Here is a 20,380-nt window from a genome sequence, read left to right on the forward strand (position 1 = left end):
AAAGAGTGGTACTCAGTGATGTGTTGTGTTGGATTTGCCCCAAACATAACGCTTTGTATTCAGGACACAAAGTGAATTACTTTGCCACATTTTTGCAGGTTACTTTAGTGCCTTATTGCAAACAGGATGCATGTTTTGGAATATTTTTTATTCTGTACAGGCTTCCTTCTTTTCACTATCTAATTTAGGTTAGTATTGTGGAGTAACTACAATGTTGTTGATCCATCGTCCATTTACTCCTATCACAGCCATTAAACTCTGTAACTGTGTTAAAGTCCTTCCTCTTCAGCAATGCCTGTATCTTTGTAGTGACTGGGTCTATTGATACACCATCCAAAGTGTAAGTAATAACTTCACCATGCTCAAAGGGACATTCAGATAATTGAATATGTGGGGTACAGAGATGAAGTAGTCATTCAAAAATCATGTTAACACTATTATTTCATACAAAGTCCATGAACTTATTATGTGACTTGTCAAGCACATTTTTACTCCTGAACTTATTTATGCTTGCTATAACGAGAGGGAAGGACATAGTAAACCGCAACAAGCCTCCCCCACATATATAAACCAAACATAAAGCCCAAAACTGTCAGTCATCCTTTGCCATGTCATACAGAATGAGACTCATGAGCAGTCATAGACTTTTGGTAGGAGCTGGAAGGAAATTCAACAATTTCTCTTTTTCATTAGAAATTAGTCACTTTTAATGCATGTCACAATGGTGATAATTCATGGGATGAAACATGGCACCACAGATGTACAGGAGTAATTGTGTTGGGCTTTGAGCGCCACGCTAGCATGAGATAATTCTCTGCTTCAGTGTCTGATCCTTTTACTGAAATCCTGCTCGACTGCCACACATACACGCACACACGTTAGTTCGCTACTGTGGACCCCTATATAAAGCTCATAATGACGTGCCTTTTGACATTAGGGAGAGCAGAGTAAACCCTGATGCCTGAAGACTTTTGTTAGAGAAAAATACCTTATTCCAGAGTTCATGGAGCGAAACATTGTTTTCCCCCAGAATGCACTGCGGGGGAATAGAATGTGTTAGAGACAATGGGATGGGAAGACATGCAAAGCCTATGAGGAGAAAAGATAAGAAACTAATATACAAACAATATACAAAAAGCCCTTGCATAAACTCCATAAATAAATAGTACAACTTCAGAGTACAAAAGTACATAATCTGTCAAAAGACACAATGAATGCAACAGAAGACCACAACAGCTGTGTTATACTTCAGTACAGCAGAGCCCAGAGCATCCTTGTATATTGACAATGTAAGACTGCACAATACAGTTGTGTGTGTGCCCGTTTGAGTGTATGTGAGAGAGAAAGAGGGCTGTTGTGTGCGGACCTTGTTGCCCAGGTACCCTCCAGGCGCGTTTCAGTAGTAGACAGCAGGAAGGTGTCTCCTGGACTCCTGGTTATTAATGCTGAGTGTCTGGGGGCAGTCTCTGCTTGGGGTGGGCCACACCTTCCCCTCCCCATCCGCCTCTGTCAGGGACCAGCCAGCCATGGATGTCTCCTGAACAGAATCACACCAGATAGGATTTAAATATTCATCAATGCACACAGAGAGCTTGTGACTGGTTATGACATATGTTATGTCCTTGTTATGACAGTGTTACGTAGCCATTACTCTATTTATTTAACCTTTATTTAACCAGGAAAAGCCCATTAAGACACCAAGTCTCTTTTGCACAGGAGAGCTGGCCAAGAAGGAAGCAGCATATAATGGAGGATGAAGTGTAGTATAGTATCCCTCAAAAGGTTACGGAATTATCCCTTCAAATATTGAAACATTCTGCTTCTAGTTTTACAATGCAGTAGGACAGATTGCCATCAACTGTTCTTAAAACAATGCCAATCTCAAAACACTCATTTGCCATTTTTTCCCCTCCAATGAACACAGAGATGACTCTTCCTGGGTTGAGATAAATATAGAAAAAGAAATTCCACAGTCAGATTTTGGTTGAGATATTTTTCTGTGATTTATATTCTATGTGCGAGGCAGAGGGAAATACATCATGGTTTGACACACCTCGTGTTCCCTCTTCCTTAAATCACCATGAACACTCCTGTCTGGCAGCCTGCGATTTATACTAGACATTTCCCCTTGCCAGCGTATGATCATGTTTTTTTTTTTTTAACATGTTTTTTCTCTTCCCTCTCATTTTTTTTCTAGATCTGCCAAGTGAATATCCTAAACCGTAGAATGAAGTACATTTGCTGCCTTGTTGCCTTGTTTTCTAGATTAACCTTGTAAATATTTTAGAAAGTGGATTATGTGGTCCTGCCAATTATCTCTCTCTCTGTGTGTGTGTGTGTGTGTGTGTGTGTGTGTGTGTGTGTGTGTGTGTGTGTGTGTGTGTGTGTGTGTGTGTGTGTGTGTGTGTGTGTGTGTGAGTGAGGATGTAGAGGTACAGGTTCATTAGGATAGAGAGGTACAGGTTCATTAGGATGGAGAGGTACAGGTTCATTAGGATAAATAGGTACAGATTCATTAGGATAAATAGGTACAGATTCATTAGGATAAAGATGTAGTGGTTCATTAGGATAAATGGGTACAAATTCATTAGGATAAAGATGTAGTGGTTCATTAGGATAAAGAGGTACAGATTCATTAGGATAAAGATGTAGTGGTTCATTAGGATAAATAGGTACAAATTCATTAGGATAAAGATGTAGTGGTTCATTAGGATAAAGAGGTACAGATTCATTAGGAAAAAGATGTAGTCGTTCATTAGGATAAATAGGTACAAATTCATTAGGATAAAGATGTAGTGGTTCATTAGGATAAAGAGGTACAGATTCATTAGGAAAAAGATGTAGTCGTTCATTAGGATAAAGAGGTACAGATTCATTGGGATAAAGATGTAGTGGTTCATTAGGGTAAATAGGTACAGGTTCATTGAGGGCCCAGGCTGATTAACTGTTCCACTGATAATGACGATGGCTGATTCCTTTGTGTCATTACAGGTTGAAGATGGTCTTTTCCACAAACAGATTAAATTTACACCCTTATACACACCTCCCCACCCCACATCTACACACAGTGATTAAAGCAAATGGTGGATTGAAGGGAGAACTCAAGGTCAGGTTAATTGCAGAGACAGATGCCTAGCTGTCTGTCACATGCAGTATTACACAGTAAATCAGGCCCTGTAATCCAGTGACAGGCCTGTCTTTACTGCCCTCCCCCATTTTTTTTTACAATTTAGTAATTTAGCAGGCACTCTTGTCCAGAGAGACTTACAGGAGCAACTAGGGTTAAATGCTTTGCTCATGGGCACATCAACATATTTTGTTCACCTTGTCGGCTCGGGATTCAAACCGGAGACATTTCGATTACTGTCCCAACACTCTAACTGCTAGGCTACATGCCGCCCCCTTGCTTGTCTACACCCATACACCCCCAGCACCCCCTGTTTATCCACAATCCCCCTCTGCAGATCATCACCCTCTGACCCTCGCCCACCTAATCCTGTCAACGTGTCAGAGTTTGCTGTGCAGTATAAATCAGCCTGTATTTATGGATGTGTGGGGGGGGGGGGGGGGGGCTATGCCTCGTTCCTCCACCTGCACTCCACCTTGTCATCAGCCCAGCCCTCAGCACCCTGATTTAATAAGGCCGGCTAGGAGAGACTTAACTCGGCAGGCAGCGCAACACCAGGCAGGAGGCACTAATGAGTTGTGTTAGTGGGGGGAAATGAGAGAGTGAGGCCTGGCGTTGTCTTTTACATTACTGTAGGTCCAGTGGGAGTCGGAGCAGTTGCTAGCTACGCCGGAACAGTTGCACTTCTCGCAGCCGCGGAGACGCTCACCCAGGAGATGGTGGAAACCCAGCTTGCAGTGGTCACAGTTTTCCCCCGCCACGTTTTCCTGGAAGATGTACACACACAAGCACAAACACACACACACACACACACACACACACACACACACACACACACACACACACACACACACACACACACACACACACACACACACACACACACACACACAGAGAGAGCATCTGGATGAGGAGGATGTGCTATACAGGCACTCACACACTGTGACAGCCCACACACCCCTGGGACAGACGTTCCCTCTCTCCCAATATCACATAGTAGATAAAAGCAATTAAAATAATAACTAATGTGAAAACATTGAGCTGATGCCGTTAACATTTCATAAAGTATGACTAACACACATTGAGAGAAACTCTCCTAACAAACATAATCTGTAACAACTGGTGGTGATTGTTGTTTTCTGGTTGAATCTTACATTATTAATCATTGCATGCACTGACAGATAAACACTTGGCAAAATCAACACTTTTAAATGCCATCATCCTGATCTTCTGTCAACAAATCACAACGGGCATTCATTTTGCATGCCCACACAGCCAAAGCCAGGTTTCCGTAGCCTTGAGTGGCTAGATACTTTATCTCACCTGGGGAAAAGAGGACATGAAAGCATTACCCATTACAGGGCCAATTCAAATCCCTTATGGATTGCATTTTATTCTTACCATGTTTGTGTATTGTAAATAGTGTCTTCATGTGTCATAGTCAGTCTTTTATTGCAGTGGTTCCCAAACTGTGGGGCCGCGAGGGGTCGGCTTTCAACTTGGAACCTTGTCATGGTAGTTATTGCATACCTTACAGAGCTTGTCAAAAATGTCCAGATAGCTATTGTTGTAATTTTTTTGTCACTCAAATATCACATGATAATGCCACCGACGGATATGGCTGCCGTGCTTCAAGCTCTTAGGAAACTTTGCAGTATTTCGTTTTTGTGTGAGTTATAAGTGATCTGATATCTGATACTTTTGGATATCAGATATCAGAGCGACGATAACTCACCAGGATTACCAGCATTACGACCAGGAATACGACTTTCCCAAACCAGATCCTTTGTTCGTATCCCCCAGGGCAATTGAACTGATTCCAGAGGCTGTTCCAAAACTCAGCCGACGGAAAAGGGGCACTCGGAGTAGACTTTTAGTCCGACTCAAGAGGTGCGCACACCACCCACTGCTTGTTCTCAGTCTCTGGATAATAAAGTGGACGAGTTCAGGGAAAATATTTCCATCCAGAGAGACATCAGGGATTGTAACATACTCTGTTTCATGGAAACATGGCTTTCTCGGGATATACTGTCTGAGTCCGTTCAGCCAGTTGGGTTCTCAGTTCATCACACAGACAGGAATAAATATCTCTCTGGGAAGAAGAAGGGTGGGGGTGTATGTTTCATTGTGACAACATACAGGAACTCATGTCCTTTTGTTCACCCGAACTAGAATACCTGACAATCAAATGCCAACCGTATTATCTCCCAAGAGAATTCTCTTCGGTTATAGTCACGGCCGTGTATATTCCCCCTCAAGCCGATACCATGATGGCCCTCAAATAACTTCACTGGACTTTATGTAAACTGGAAACCACATATATCCTGAGGCCGCATTTATTGTAGCTGTGGATTTTTACAAAGGAAATTTGAGGAAAACATTAGCGAAGTCTATCAACACATTGACTGTAGTACTCATGCTGCTAAAACACTCGACCATTGCTACTCCTACTTCCAGGATGCCTACAAGGCCCTCCCCCGCCCTCCCTTTGGCCAATCTGCTCTAACCTCGATTTTGCTCCTCCCTTCCTATAGGCAGAAAATCAAACAGGAAGTACCAGTGCTAAGGACTATTCAACGCTGGTCTGACCAATCGGAATCCACGCTTCAAGATTGTTTTGATCACGCGGACTGGGATATGTGCCGGGTAGCCTCCAAGCACAAAATAGACAAATATACTGATATGGTGACAGAGTATATCAGGAAGTGTATAGGAAAAATTGTACCCACTGTAACTGTTAAAACCTACCCTAACCAGAAACCGTGAATAGATGGCAGCATTCGCGCAAAACTGAAAGCGCAAACCATCGCATTTAACCATGGCAAGGTGACTTGGAATATAGCAGAATACAAACAGTGTAGTTATTCCCTCAGTAAGGCAATCAAACAGGCAAAACGTCAGTATACAGACAAAGTGGACTCGCAATTTATCGGCTCAGACACGAGACGTATGTGGCAGGGTCTACAGACAATCACAGACTACAAAGGGAAAACCAGCCACGTCGCGGACACCGACGTCTTGCTTCCGGACAAGCTAAACACCTTCTTCGCTTTGAGAATAACACAGTGCCACCGACGCAGCCCACTACCAAGGACTATGTGCTCTCCTTCTCTGTGGCCGGCTTGAGTAAGACATTTAATCGTGTTAACCCTCGCAAGGCTGCCAGCCCAGACAGCAACCCAGCCGCGTCCTTAGAGCATGCGCAGACCAGCTGGCCGGAGTGTATACGGACATATTCAATCTCTCCCTATCCCAGTCTGTTGTCCCCACATGCTTCAAGATGTCCACCATTGTTCCTGTACCCAAGAAAGCAAAGGTAACTGACCTAAATGACTATCGCCCCATAGCACTCACTTCTGTCATCATGAAGTGCTTTGAGAGACTAGTAAGGGATCATATCACCTCTACCTTACCTGACACCCTAGACCCACTTCAATTTGCTTACCGCCCCAACAGATCCACAGACGAAGCAATCGCCATCGCACTGCACACTGCCCTATCCCATCTGGACAAGAGGAATACCTATATAAGAATGCTGTTCATTGACTATAGCTCAGCATTCACGACCATAGTACCCCCCAAGCTCATCATTAAGCTTGAGGCCCTGGGTCTGTACCCCGCCCTGTGCAACTGGGTTCTGGACAGCCCCATGGTGCTGAAGTTAAAAAAAACACCACTTCGCTGATCCTCAACACTGGGGCCCCACAAGGATGTGTGCTCAGCCCCCTCCTGTACTCCCTGTTCACCCATGACTGCTTGGCCACGCACACCTCCAACTCAGTCATCAAGTTTGCAGACGACACAACAGTAGTAGGCCTGATTACCAACAATGACGAGACAGCCTACAGGTAGGAGGTGAGGGCCCTGGGAGTGTGGTGCCAGGAAAATAACCTCTCACCCAACGTCAACAAAACAAAAGGAGTTGATCATGGACTTCAGGAAACAGCAGAGGAGCACCCCGCTATCCACATTGACACAGTGGAGAAGGTGGAAAGCTTCAAGTTTGGCGTACATATCACTAACAAACTGAAATGGTCCCCCACACAGACAGTGTGGTGAAGAAGGCACAACAGAGCCTCTTCAACCTCAAGAGGCTGAAGAAATGTGGCTTGTCACCTAAAACCCTCACAAAATTTTACAGATGCACAATTGAGAGCATCCTGTCGGGCTGTATCACCGCCAGGTACGGCAACTGCACCGCCCGCAACTGCGGGCTCTTCAGAGGGTGGTGCGGTCTGCCCAACGCATCATAGGAAGCAAACTATCTGCCCTCCAAGACACCTACAGCACCCAATGTCACAGGAAGGCCAAAAATATCACCAAGGAAAACAAACACCCAAGCCACTGCCTGTTCACCCCGCTATCATCAAGAAGCCGAGGTCAGTACAGGTGCATCTAAGCTACTGAAAAACAGCTTCTGTCTCAAGGACATCAGACTGTTAAATAGCCATCACTGGCACATTAGAGGCTGCTGCCCTATACTTAGAATTGATATCACTGGCCACTTTAATAATTGGAACACTAGTCACTTTAATAATGTGTACATATTTTGCATTACTCATCTCATACTGTATACTGTATTCTGTATCTTAGTCTATGCCGCTCTTGAAATATAATTTCCAAATGTTTTATTCCATTTGTTTAAATGCAGAAGGGGTAAACAGGCTGTGGCTCGGATGGCTGATGTCCTTGATTATCTTCATGGCCTTCCTGTAACACCAGGTGCTGTAGATGTCCTGAAGGGCAGGCCGTGTACCCCCGATGATATGTTGGGCTGACAGTACTACCTTCGGGAGAGCCCTGCGGTTGCGGACGGTGCAATGGCCGTTCCAAGCAGTGATACCGCCCGACAGGTTGCTCTCAATGGTGCATCTGTAGAAGTTTGAGGGTCTTCAGCCTCCTGAGATTGAAGAGGCGCCGTTGCTTCTTCTTCACCACACTGTCTGTGTAAAGGGACCTACTTTTGATCTCTCCACTGCGGCCCCGTCGATGTGGATGGGGGAGTGCTCTCTCTGCTGTCTTCTGTAGCTCATGATCAGTTCCTTCATTTTGTTGACGTTGAGGGAGAGGTTAGTTTCCAGGCACCACTCCGCCAAGGCTCTCACCTCCTCCCTGTAGGCCGTCTCGTCATTGTTGGTAATTAAGATGTTAAAATATGTCGAAGATAAATACACAACACAGAGACAGAGGATGAGTGGTGAAGAGGACAAGAGTCAATAGAGTACTAAGGATCAATGGAAATTGTGTTTTTTCTGTAATAGGGAATTATTGATCAATGGTTCTGTAACAGCTTTCGTTGGTGGAAGGAGAGGAGGACCAAAATGCAGCGTGGTACGTATCCATAATATCATTTAATAGAGAATGAATACAAAATACAAAAGAACAAGAGAATAAATGAAAACCGAAACAGTACCGTATGGTGCTAACACAGGAAACAATCACCCACAAAACACAATGAAAAACAGGCTACCTAAATATGGCTCCCAATCAGAGACAACGACTGACACCTGCCTCTGATTGAGAACCATATTAGGCCAAACACATAGAAATATAACATACAGAACAAAACATAGAAAAACAACATAGAATGCCCACCCCAACTCACGCCCTGACCAAACTAAAATAAAGACATAAAAAAGGAACTAAGGTCAGAACGTGACAGGTTCAGAGACATTGGAGGAATATGTCTTCTGAAGTAGGATACTTGTTATTTGGCCATTGGCTCGTTTTATTGCAAGGAATTCTAATTGGTCAACCACAGGCTAGGGCTGGGTTATAAAACGACATGCTGTTCCTTTGTTCTGTGGAGAGAGAACCATTGAGAGAATCACTAGGAGAGCATCACTGAGGACAGTGGAGAATGACCATCTACCTCCCTCCTCTTCGAATTAACCTATTTTCCTCCCCCTGATTTGCTTTGGGGTTTGTGTTATTGAAGAGTAACATAAATTGCTAATCAATCAGTTCTTTATTCTCCAGGCTCCGCTTTGTCATCAAAATCGACAACCTTGCAATGAGTGACATGTATCCATCGTGATTTTCCCTGGACTTTTACTGCTGACCTTGTTATAAGCAAACTTGATAAGGGCCTTCCCATTTTGTTCCTAATGTGACTCTATAAACCCATCAGAGAGCTGATCCAAAACAACTCACAACAGTCGTGTTCAGGTAATGTGGTATCTGTAGGATACATCAGAGTAGCTGGATTACATGGTGTCTTTTCAACTATAGCCATGTCCCATAGATCTTTAATCACTACTTTAGAGCGTCCTTAGCTTCCTTGCTAATGGGATATAGTTTTGTGCAAGGTGAGGCAACACCTGTCAAGCACACTGGTTTCATATCCAAAGTTCCACACTCATTTTTCTTCGTAGTCCAAAGAGAATAGTTCTGAACTGTAGATCCTTGCAGTTACCTAATTTGCCACGTCACCTTTCCTTCAGAAATGTTCAATGTAGAGTCAAGTTGCATAATAACATCGAGGCCTAAAATAGGTTGTTCAAATGAGGCTATCCACACCCCTGCATCAATCTTTATTGGGCCAGTAGAAATTGATAATGATTTGGTTTGTTTCATATCTGTCTCCCTCCCACTCCTGTTGCTCTCATCGTCTTGCCCGTGTACTGAGGACATATATGTTTTGCATAAGATATGGGTAATACAGTGACTTCAGCACCCATATCTACAAAAAAATAGACAGAAAAGTTGTTAACATTTCATGTTCACATATATTCCATCCGATTTCGTACGTACACTAGCTGAGATGGGACGTAAGAGGGGTCTATTAGTTTCCCTCCACAGCATCTAGCAAACTCTGCTGCTGAGCCGGAGAGAGCCTCTTATATTTCTGCATCAGCATTGTGTCGTTGGGACTGTTGTCTTGATTCCATTTTTCCTTAGACGGACCCTGCTTCTCCTGGCCATTCCTCGTAACAACACATTTTCTTTTCCGACAATCTCGTTGCCAGTGACCAGAAATCCCGCAATAATGACATACAGCAGGTTTCTACTCTGCTGAACAAATAATGTTGTTGTTTTCACTCGGAACCTGCACAACTCTGATAACAGACGGTTTATTATGTTGATTGATGTCTCTGTACAGTAGTGACAACCTGTCGAGGATGTCACCGTAGTTTTGTTCTTCCCAGTCATTAGTTTTTTGCAAATCACCATGTATGGATTGCATCGGCTGATGAGTGACTGCCCCAGTTTTGGAGGAATTAAGTATATCTCATCTTCCATGTCGGGTAAGCCACTGTGTCTAACCTCTGCTCTAAATCTTTCTTCAATTCAACAAACGGTTCTTTCGGTTTTTGAACACATTTGGTTATCTCTCCCCAGTTGGTGGTTGCATTGGTCAGACCCTTAAGGACAACATGTATGGCTCTCCATCCATCGGCCACATCTTGCTCTTCACCACCCACAGCTCTATAAACCTTTTCTTCAAGTGCACCATGTTCACTGATGTTCAAAACAAAGTCTAATAACTGTAACCCATCATAAGGACGTAATTTGTAGAGTTTTATATAACACTTCAAATGGTCCGTTTTCATACCCACTTCTCTGGGATGTTTCAAAGTTTTCGACCATTCATCCACCTGTTTTGGAGATGCTGATTTATGTGTCATTACGGTCACCGGAGGTTTGTCTTTACCACCTTTTACAGCCTGTGTTCTGATTGGCCTAAGACATCGTTCGTCACAGCTGTCAGTATCTATTGACTCAAAGCCAGCCAGTGCTAACCAGATGCTTGAAACCCAATCATCCTTGCGCAACTCAGCCTGCGGGTAAGGGTCCTCCACATGTTGGAGCCAAGTTTGGTTTTACGACCCTTGCCTGTAATTGTTGAATCTCTTCTTTCAAGGTTTTGATTTTTACACCAAGAGCTTTCAAACGTTCTTTATCTCTCTGCAATGTCCTGTCATGATTCTCCAGAAGGAATTTCTCATCCAGTTTTCTTACTTCGGCTAATACAGTTAAAGACCATTGTGTCTTTGTCAAGGAATTAGACATGACTGTAATTTTTCGTAAAAAAAAAAAAAGATCTCTTGCCTACACTTCTCTACTTTGAAATGGTTCATCATAACAGTAGACAGTGAATTTAAATAATTTTCATGCTCACATCTGGAGGAGCTGTCACGCCTTTTTCCAGAGTTGTTTTCTCACTTAAGAATGGCATTATATTAAGTTCAAAAGTTGTATAATATATATCTCTATGTTTATATACAGTTGAAGTCAGAAGTTTACATACACTTAGGTTGGAGTCATTAAAACTCGTCAGGCCGGACAAAGATGAGCATGGCAAAATTTGCATTGCAAAACTGCTACCTCGACACTTCTTGTGTCAGATTTCAATCGCTAACTAAACATGGGCAGGTATGATTTATGGATGCTTGATGCCCTCAGTGAGACTCTCTCCGTCTGCATACATACCACTCAGATACAGTATTTGGGTAAATTCCACATGTTTATTACAGCTGAAATCGGAAGTCTACATACACTTAGGTTGGAGTCATTAAAACTCGTTTTTTAACCACTCCACAAATGTCTTGTTAACAAACTATAGTTTTGGGGCAAGTCGGTTAGGACATCTACTTTGTGCATGACACAAGTAATTTTTCCAACAATTGTTTACAGACAGATTATTTCACTTATAACTCACAGTATCACAATTCCAGTGGGTCAGAAGTTTACATACACAAAGTTGACTGTGCCTTTAAACAGCTTGGAAAATTCCAGATAATTATGTCCTGGCTTTAGAAGCTTCTGATAGGCTAATTGACACAATTTGAGTCAATTGGAGGTGTACCTAAGAATGTATTTCAAGGCCTACCTTCAAACCCAGTGGCTCTTTGCTTGACATCATGGGAAATCAAAAGAAATCTGCCAAGACCTCAGAAAACATCTTGTAGACCTCCACAAGTCTGGTTAATCCTTGGGAGCAATTTACAAACGCCTGAAGGTACCACGTTCATCTGTACAAACAATAGTACACAAGTATAAACACCATGGGACGACACAGCCGTCATACCGCTCAGGAAGGAGACGCCTAGAGATGAACGTACTTTGGTGCGAAAAGTGCAAATCAATCCCAGAACAACAGCAAAGAGGAAACAGGTACAAAAGTATCTATATCCACAGTAAAACAAGTCCTATATCGACATAACCTGAAAGGCCGCTCAGCAAGGAAGTAGCCACTGCTCCAAAACCGCCATAAAAAGCCAGACTTCGGTTTGCGACTGCAAATGTGGACAAAGATCGTACTTCTTGGAGAAATGTCCTCTGGTCTGATGAAACAAAAATATAACTGTTTGGTCATAATGACCATCGTTATGTTTGGAGGAAAAAGGGGGAGGCTTGCAAGCCGAAGAACACCATCTCAACCGTGAAGCACGGGGGTGGCAGCATCATGTTATGGGTGTGCTTTGCTGCAGGAGGGACTGGTGCACTTCACAAAATAGATGGCATAATGAGGTCTGAAAATGATGTGGATATATTGAAGCAACATCTCAAGACATCAGTCAGGAAGTTAAAGCTTGGTCGCAAATGGGTCTTCCAAATGGACAATGACCCCAAGCATACTTCCAAAGTTGTGGCAAAATGGGTTAAGGACAACAAAGGCAAGGTATTGGCGTGGTCATCACAAAGCCCTGACCTCAATCCTAGAGAACATTTGTGGGCAGAACTAAAAAAGCGTGTGTGAGCAAGGAGGCCTTCAAACCTGACTCAGTTACACCAGCTCTGTCAGGAGGAATGGGCCAAAATTCACCCAACTTATTGTGGGAAGCTTGTGGAAGGATAACTGAAACGTTTGACCCAAGTTAAACAATTGAAAGGCAATGCTACCAAATACTAATTGAGTGTATGTAAACTTCTGAGCTACTACGAATGTGATGAAAGAAATAAAAGCTGAAATAAATCATTCTCTCTACTATTATTCTGACATTTCACATTCTTAAAATAAAGTGGTGATCCTAACTGATCTAAGACATGTAATTTTTACTAGGATTAAATGTCAGGAATTGTGAAAAACTGAGTTTAAATGTATTTGGCTAAGGTGTATGCAAACTTCCGACTTCAACTGTATTTATTTAAACCCAATATATATATATATATATATATATAAATATATAAATATATATATATATATATTTATATATATATATTTTAAGGACTATTTTAAAGACTCAAACCTTTTCTGGATCACAAATTGTCTCTGTAGGGCCTGGCTACCCATAAAACATATGTTCACTTCAAGAAGCTTGTTCAAGACTTACATTAACCATACATTTAAAAAATTGCTACTCAACTAGCAATTCACTTCTACGCAACAAGAAGGTTCCATAAAAAGAAAGAACTCTAACCTTTTAATAGAGGACTTGAACCCCTATAATAGAGAACAAAGACCAAGGCATCAAACCTTTTCATGGAGAACAAAGGAAGTCTGTAATAGAACAAAGGACATACATCACAGATACATATCACTCATTGCATGCACCTATTTTAACCTGATTTGGTTATTTTAAAATTATATTGGTCTAGACCCAGCAATTATGCCATCAATCAGGAGATTAAGAGTTGACTCCCTTGTGGGTTGCACTCAGCCTTCTCTCTTAATTCTGGATAAACACACAGTTGATATGTTTTCGGGTCACGGCACCAAATGTTAGCAATTTATGTTACTCTTCAATAACACAAACCCCAAAGCAAATCAGGGGGAGGAGAATAGGTTTATTTGAAGAGGACAAATCATAAAGGGAGGTAGATGGTCTCCACTGTCCTCGGTGATGCTCTCTCAGTGATTCTCTCCTGTGGTTCTCTCCAGTGAATCTCTCTCCACAGAACAAAGAAACAGCATGTAGTTTTATAACCCAGCCCTAGCCTGTGGTTGACCAATTAGAATTCCTTGCAATAAAACGAGCCAATGGCCAAATAACAAGTATCCTATTTCAGAAGACATATTCCTCCCATGACTCTAAACCATTAATCAATAATTCCCTATTACAGAAAAAACACCATTTCCATTGATCGTTAGTACTCTATTGACCCTCGTCCTCTTTACCTCTCGTACTCTGTCTCTGCATTGTGTATTTATCTTTGACATATTCTTACAAAGCCTACCACTTAATTATTGAGTTGGAGACGTGCATGGCCACGTAGTCATGGGTGAACAGTACAGGAGGGGGCCCCCGCACCCCTGTGGGGCCCCCGTGTTGATAATCACGTGGCGGAGGTGTTGTTGCTGTCCTTCACCACTTGGGGTAAGCCCATCAGGAAGTCCAGGACCCAGTTGCACAGGGAGGGGTTCAGACCCAGGGCCCCGAGCTTAGTGATGAGCTTGGAGGGCACTATGGTTTTGAAGGCTGCTGTCACGTTCCTGACCTGTTTTCTGTTGTTTTGTATGTGTTTAGTTGGTCAGGGCGTGAGTTGGGGTGGGTATTCTATGTTGTGTGTCTAGTTCGTCTGTTTCTGTGTTCAGCCTAATATGGTTCTCAATCAGAGACAGCTGTCAATCGTTGTCCCTGATTGAGAATCATATATAGGTGGCTTGTTTTGTGTTGGGGATTGTGGGTGGTTGTTTCCTGTCTCTGTGTTTGTGTTCTGCACCAGATAGGACTGTCTCGGCTTTCACGTTTGTTGTTTTGTAATGTTTGTTAATGTTCATCGTTTATTGTTTAATTAAACATGTTGAACACTAACTGCGCTGCATTTTGGTCCTCTCCTTCATCCCAGGAAGAAAGCCGTAACAGAACCACCCACCAAACCCGGATCAAGCAGCGGGTTAACGGGCAACAGCGACAGCAGCAGTGGTTCAAGGAGGAATGGACATGGGAGGAGATTCTGGACGGAGAAGGACCCTGGGCAGAGCCAGAGGAGTGTCGCCGCCCAAAAGCGGAGCTAGAGGCATCTAAAGCGGAGAGGCGGCATTATGAGGCGCTAGCAAGGCAGAGCGGCTGGAAGCCCGAGAGGCTCACCCAAAAATGTATTGGGGGGGGGGGGGCTAAAGGGTAGTGTGGCGAAGTCAGGTAGGAGACCTGCGCCAACTTCCCGGGCTTACCGTGGAGAGCGAGAGTACGGGCAGACACCGTGTTACGCAGTAGAGCGCATGGTGTCTCCTGTACGTGTTCATAGCCCGGTGCGGGTTATTCCACCTCCCCGCACTAGCCGGGCTAGAGTGAGCATTGAGCCAAGTGCCATGAAGCCGGCTCAACATATCTAGCCTCCAGTACGTCTCCTCGGGCCGGTGTACATGGCACCAGCCTTACGCATGGTGTCCCCGGTTCGCCAACACAGCCCAGTGCGGGTTATTCCACCTCCCCGCACTGGACGGGCTACGGGGAGCATGCAACCAGGTAAGGTTGGGCAGGCTCAGTGCTCAAGGGAGCCAGTACGCCTGCACGGTCCGGTATATCCGGCGCCACCTTCCCGCCCCAGCCCAGTACCACCAGTGCCTACACCACGCACCAGGCTTCCAGTGCGTCTCCAGAGCCCTGTTCCTCCTCCACGCTCTCTCCCTGTGGTGCGTGTCTCCAGCCCAGTACCACCAGTTCCGGCACCACGCACCAAGCCTCCTGTGCGTCTCCAGAGCCCTGTACGCACTGTTCCTTCTCCCCGCACTCGCCCTGAGGTGCGTGCCCTCAGCCCGGTACCTCCAGTTCCGGTACCACGCACCAGGCCTATAGTGCGCATCGAGAGTCCAGTGTGCTCTGTTCCTGCTCCCTGCACTAGCCTTGAGGTGCGTGTCTCCAGTCCGGTACCACCAGTTCCGGCACCACGCACCAGGCCTACTGTGCGCCTCAGCAGGTCAGAGTCGGCCGTCTGCCCAACGCCGCCTGTACTGCTCGTCTGCCCAGCGCCGTCTGAGCTGCCTGCACTGCTCGTCTGCCCAGCGCCGTCTGAGCTGCCTGCACTGCTCGTCTGCCCAGCACCGTCTCAGCTGCCTGTCTGCCCAGCGCCGTCTGAGCCATCCGTCTGCCCAGCGCCGTCTGAGCCATCCGTCTGCCCAGCGCCGTCTGAGCCATCCGTCTGCCACGAGCCTTCAGAGCCGCCCGTCTGTCCCGAGCCTTCAGAGCCATCCGTCAGTCAGGAGCCGCTAGAGCCGTCCGTCAGTCAGGAGCCGCCAGAGCCGCCAGCCAGTCAGGAGCCGCCAGAGCCGCCAGCCAGTCAGGAGCCGCCAGAGCCGCCAGCCAGTCAGGAGCCGCCAGAGCCGCCAGCCAGTCAGGAGCTGCCAGAGCCGCCAGCCAGTCAGGAGCTGCCAGAGCCGCCAGCCAGTCAGGAGCTGCCAGAGCCGCCAGCCAGTCAGGAGCTGCCAGAGCTGCCCTACAGTCATGAGCTGCCCTCCAGTCATGAGCTGCCCTCCAGTCATGAGCTGCCCTCCAGTCATGAGCTGCCCTCCAGTCATGAGCTGCCACCCAGTCATGAGCTGCCACCCAGTCATGAGCTGCCACCCAGTCCGGAGCTGCCACCCAGTCCGGAGCTGCCACTCAGTCCGGAGCTGCCACTCAGTCCGGAGCTGCCACTCAGTCCGGAGCTGCCATTCAGTCCGGAGCTGCCATTCAGTCCGGAGCTGCCATTCGTCCTGAGCTGCCTCTCTGTCCGGAGTTGCCCCTCTGTCCTGAGCTACCTCTCTGTCCTGAGCTACCTCTCTGTCCTGAGCTACCTCTCTGTCCTGAGCTACCTCTCTGTCCTGAGCTACCTCTCTGTCCTGAGCTACCTCCTAAATCATGTGGGGGCCTTGGGGAGGATTCTTAGGCCAAGGTCGTGGGCGAGGGTCGCCACTCAAAGGACGCTAAGGAGGGGGACAAAGACAGTGGTGGATTGGTGTCCTCGTCCACCGCCGGAGCCGCCACCGCGGACAGATGCCCACCCAGACCCTCCCCTTGAGTTTTAGGGGTGCGCCCGGAGTTCGCACCTTGAGGGGGGGGTTCTGTCACGTTCCTGACCTGTTTTCTGTTGTTTTGTATGTGTTTAGTTGGTCAGGGCGTGAGTTGGGGTGGGTATTCTATGTTGTGTGTCTAGTTCGTCTGTTTCTGTGTTCAGCCTAATATGGTTCTCAATCAGAGACAGCTGTCAATCGTTGTCCCTGATTGAGAATCATATATAGGTGGCTTGTTTTGTGTTGGGGATTGTGGGTGGTTGTTTCCTGTCTCTGTGTTTGTGTTCTGCACCAGATAGGACTGTCTCGGCTTTCACGTTTGTTGTTTTGTAATGTTTGTTAATGTTCATCGTTTATTGTTTAATTAAACATGTTGAACACTAACTGCGCTGCATTTTGGTCCTCTCCTTCATCCCAGGAAGAAAGCCGTAACAGCTGCGCTATAGTTGATGAACAGCATTCTTACATAGGTATTGCTCTTGTCCAGGTGGGATAGAGCAGTGTGCAGTGCAATGGCGATTGTGTCATCCATGGATCTGTTGGGGTGGTATGCAAATTGTAGTGGGTCTAGGTTGTCGGGTAAGGTGGAGGTGATATGGTCCTTAACACGCCTCTCAAAGCACTTCATGATGACAGAAGTGAGTGCTATGGGGCGAGAGTCATTTAGTTCAGTTACCTTTGCTTTCTTGGGTACAGGAGCAATGGTGGACATATTGATGCAAGTGGGGACAACATACTGGGATAGGGAGAGATTGAATATGTCCGTAAACACTCCAGCCAGCTGGTCTGCACATGTTCTGAGGACACGGCTTGGGATGGCGTCTGGGCCGGCGGCCTAACGAGGGTTAACACACTTAAATTCCTTAATCATGTCAGCCACAGAGAACGAGAGCACACAGACCTCGTGAGCGGAGGGGGCCCGCTTCGGCGGCTCAATGTTGTTTTCCTTGAAGCGGGCGACGAAAGTGTTCAGCTGATCCGGGCGTGAGGTGTCGGTGTCCGCGACATGGTGGGCTTTCTCTTTATAATCCGTGATTGTTTGGAGTCCCAGCCACAGAAATCAATTTAATATACACCATCACAATAAATCAATTATTTATTTTAGCCAGGTCTAAAGAAACATGATATGATTTTTATTTTCTTCAGAAGAACATAATATGATTTGGCCTACTGTATTTTATCTGGCTATGCGCCATGTCATTGGCTGCAGGCTTGTTCATTTAGCAGACAAGTACTGGTACTCGAACTCCCTGTATATACAGTGCGGAAAGTTCGGAAAGTATTCAGACCCCTTGACATTTTCCACATTTTGTAACGTTACAGCCTTATTCTAAAATTTATTAAATAGTTTTTTCCCCTCACCAATCTACACACAATACCCCAGAATGTCAAAACAAAGACAGGTTTTTATATTTTGTTGCAAATTTATTTAAAAAAACAACAGAAATATCACATTTAAATAAGTTTATTTTATTATTAACCCTTATTTTACCAGGTAAGTTGACTGAGAACACATTCTCATTTACAGCAACGACCTGGGGAATAGTTACAGGGGAGAGGGATGAATGAGCCAATTGGAAGCTGGGGATGATTAGGTGGCCCTGATGGTATGGGGGCCAGATTGGGAATTTATCCAGGACACTGGGCTTTACACCCCTATTCTTACAATAAGTGCCATGGGATATTTAGTGACCACAGAGAGTCAGGACACCCATTTAACATCCCATCCGAAAGACAGTACCCTACACAGGGCAATGTCCCCAATCATTGCCCTGGGGCATTGGGATATTTAGACCAGAGGAAAGGATGCCTCCTACTGGCCCTCCAACACCACCTCCAGTAGTATCTTGTCTCCCATCCAGGGACCAACCAGGACCAACCCTGCTTAGCTTCAGAAGCAAGCAAGCAGTGGGATGCAGTGTGGTATGCTGCTGGTGCCGTAAGAATTCAGATCCTTTACTCAGTACTTTGTTGAAGCACCTTTCGCAGTGATTACAGCCTCAAGTCTTCTTGGGTACAATGCTACAAGCTTGGCACACCTGTATTTGGGGAGTTTCTCCCATTCTTCTCTGCAGATCCTCTCAAGCTCTGCCAGGTTAGATGGGGAGCGTTGCTGCACAGCTATTTTCAGATCTCTCTGGAGAGGTTAGATCGGGTTCAAGTCCTGGCTTTGGCTGGGCCACTCAAGGAACTTTCAGAGACTTGTCCCGAAACCACTCCTGTGTTGTCTTGGCTGTGTGCTTAGGGTCGTTGTCCTGATGGAAGGTAAACCTTCGCCCCAGTCTGAGGTCCTGAGTGGTTTGGAGTAGGTTATCATCAAGGATCTCTCTGTACTTTGCTCCGTTCATCTTTCCCTCGATCCTGACTAGTCTCCCAGTCCCTGCCACTGAAAAACATCCCCACAGCATGATGCTGCCACCACCATGCTTCATCGTAGGGATGGTGACAAGTTTCCTCCAGATGTGATGCTTGGCATTCAGACCAGAGTTCAATCTCGGTTTCATCAGACCAGAGAATTTTGTTTCAATGGGCCCAGTCCTTTAGGTGTCTTTTGGTAAACTCCAAGCGGGCTGTCATGTGCCTTTTACTGAGGAGTGTCTTCTGTCTGGCCACTCTACCATAAAGGCCTGATTGGTGGACTGCTGCAGAGATAGCTGTCCTTCTCAAAGGTTCTCCAATCTCCACAGAGGAACTCTCAACACCCGTTGAATATGGCGTCAGTAAACGTTGGAAATAAAAGCGTAAATTGTTGCCAGCAGCACAGTTGCAGCCCCCACACTCTGGATAACATAAAAACAGCCTAATCAGCTCTGCTAGGGTGAGTAAAATGGTCAGTGTGCTGTTCTCTCATTTGTGTCTGGAAGTAGCTAGCCAAAGTTAGCCAGTTAGCTTGGGTGCTTGACTGCTGTTGTTAGGACAGAACGCTCGGATCAACCCTTAAAGAGATGGGTGGAAAAGCTTAAGAGGGTGTGAACGATGTTGAATATGTGTAGACAAAGAAGAGCTCTCCAGTAGGTACCAAAACATTGAAAGGCCATTTTCTCAAAGGTGAGGTTACAAGTTTATCAACTTTCTAAGCAGCATTACTTCCCCATTGTTTTGCCAGAAGTTGTTTGTGTTTATGGACTCCTCAATTAGTGTCAGCTGCTTGCTGTTGTACTGTGCTTTTTTGGTTCTGAGTGTACATTTATAGAGTTTTAAAGTCTCACTGTAACGAAGCCACAATTCACCATTATTTGGGCCTCTGTGCTTTTGGATATTGTTCTAAGTTTTTTCTTTATAATTTTACAATCTGCATCAAACCAGTTGTCATCTGTGGTCTTTTTTTTCTTCTTTAAAAAAAATCAATTTCAGATGTGTGTCTTTTGCTGTTTGCC

General features: G+C 45.3%; 1 pseudogene; it reads right to left on the reverse strand.

The window, feature by feature from the left end:
* LOC120024008 overlaps positions 1 to 20,380 on the reverse strand; it is a 151,004-nt pseudogene that overhangs the window by 104,316 nt on the left and 26,308 nt on the right.

The sequence above is a fragment of the Salvelinus namaycush genome, chromosome 29, assembly GCF_016432855.1.
Source record: "Salvelinus namaycush isolate Seneca chromosome 29, SaNama_1.0, whole genome shotgun sequence".
NCBI lineage: Eukaryota > Metazoa > Chordata > Actinopteri > Salmoniformes > Salmonidae > Salvelinus > Salvelinus namaycush.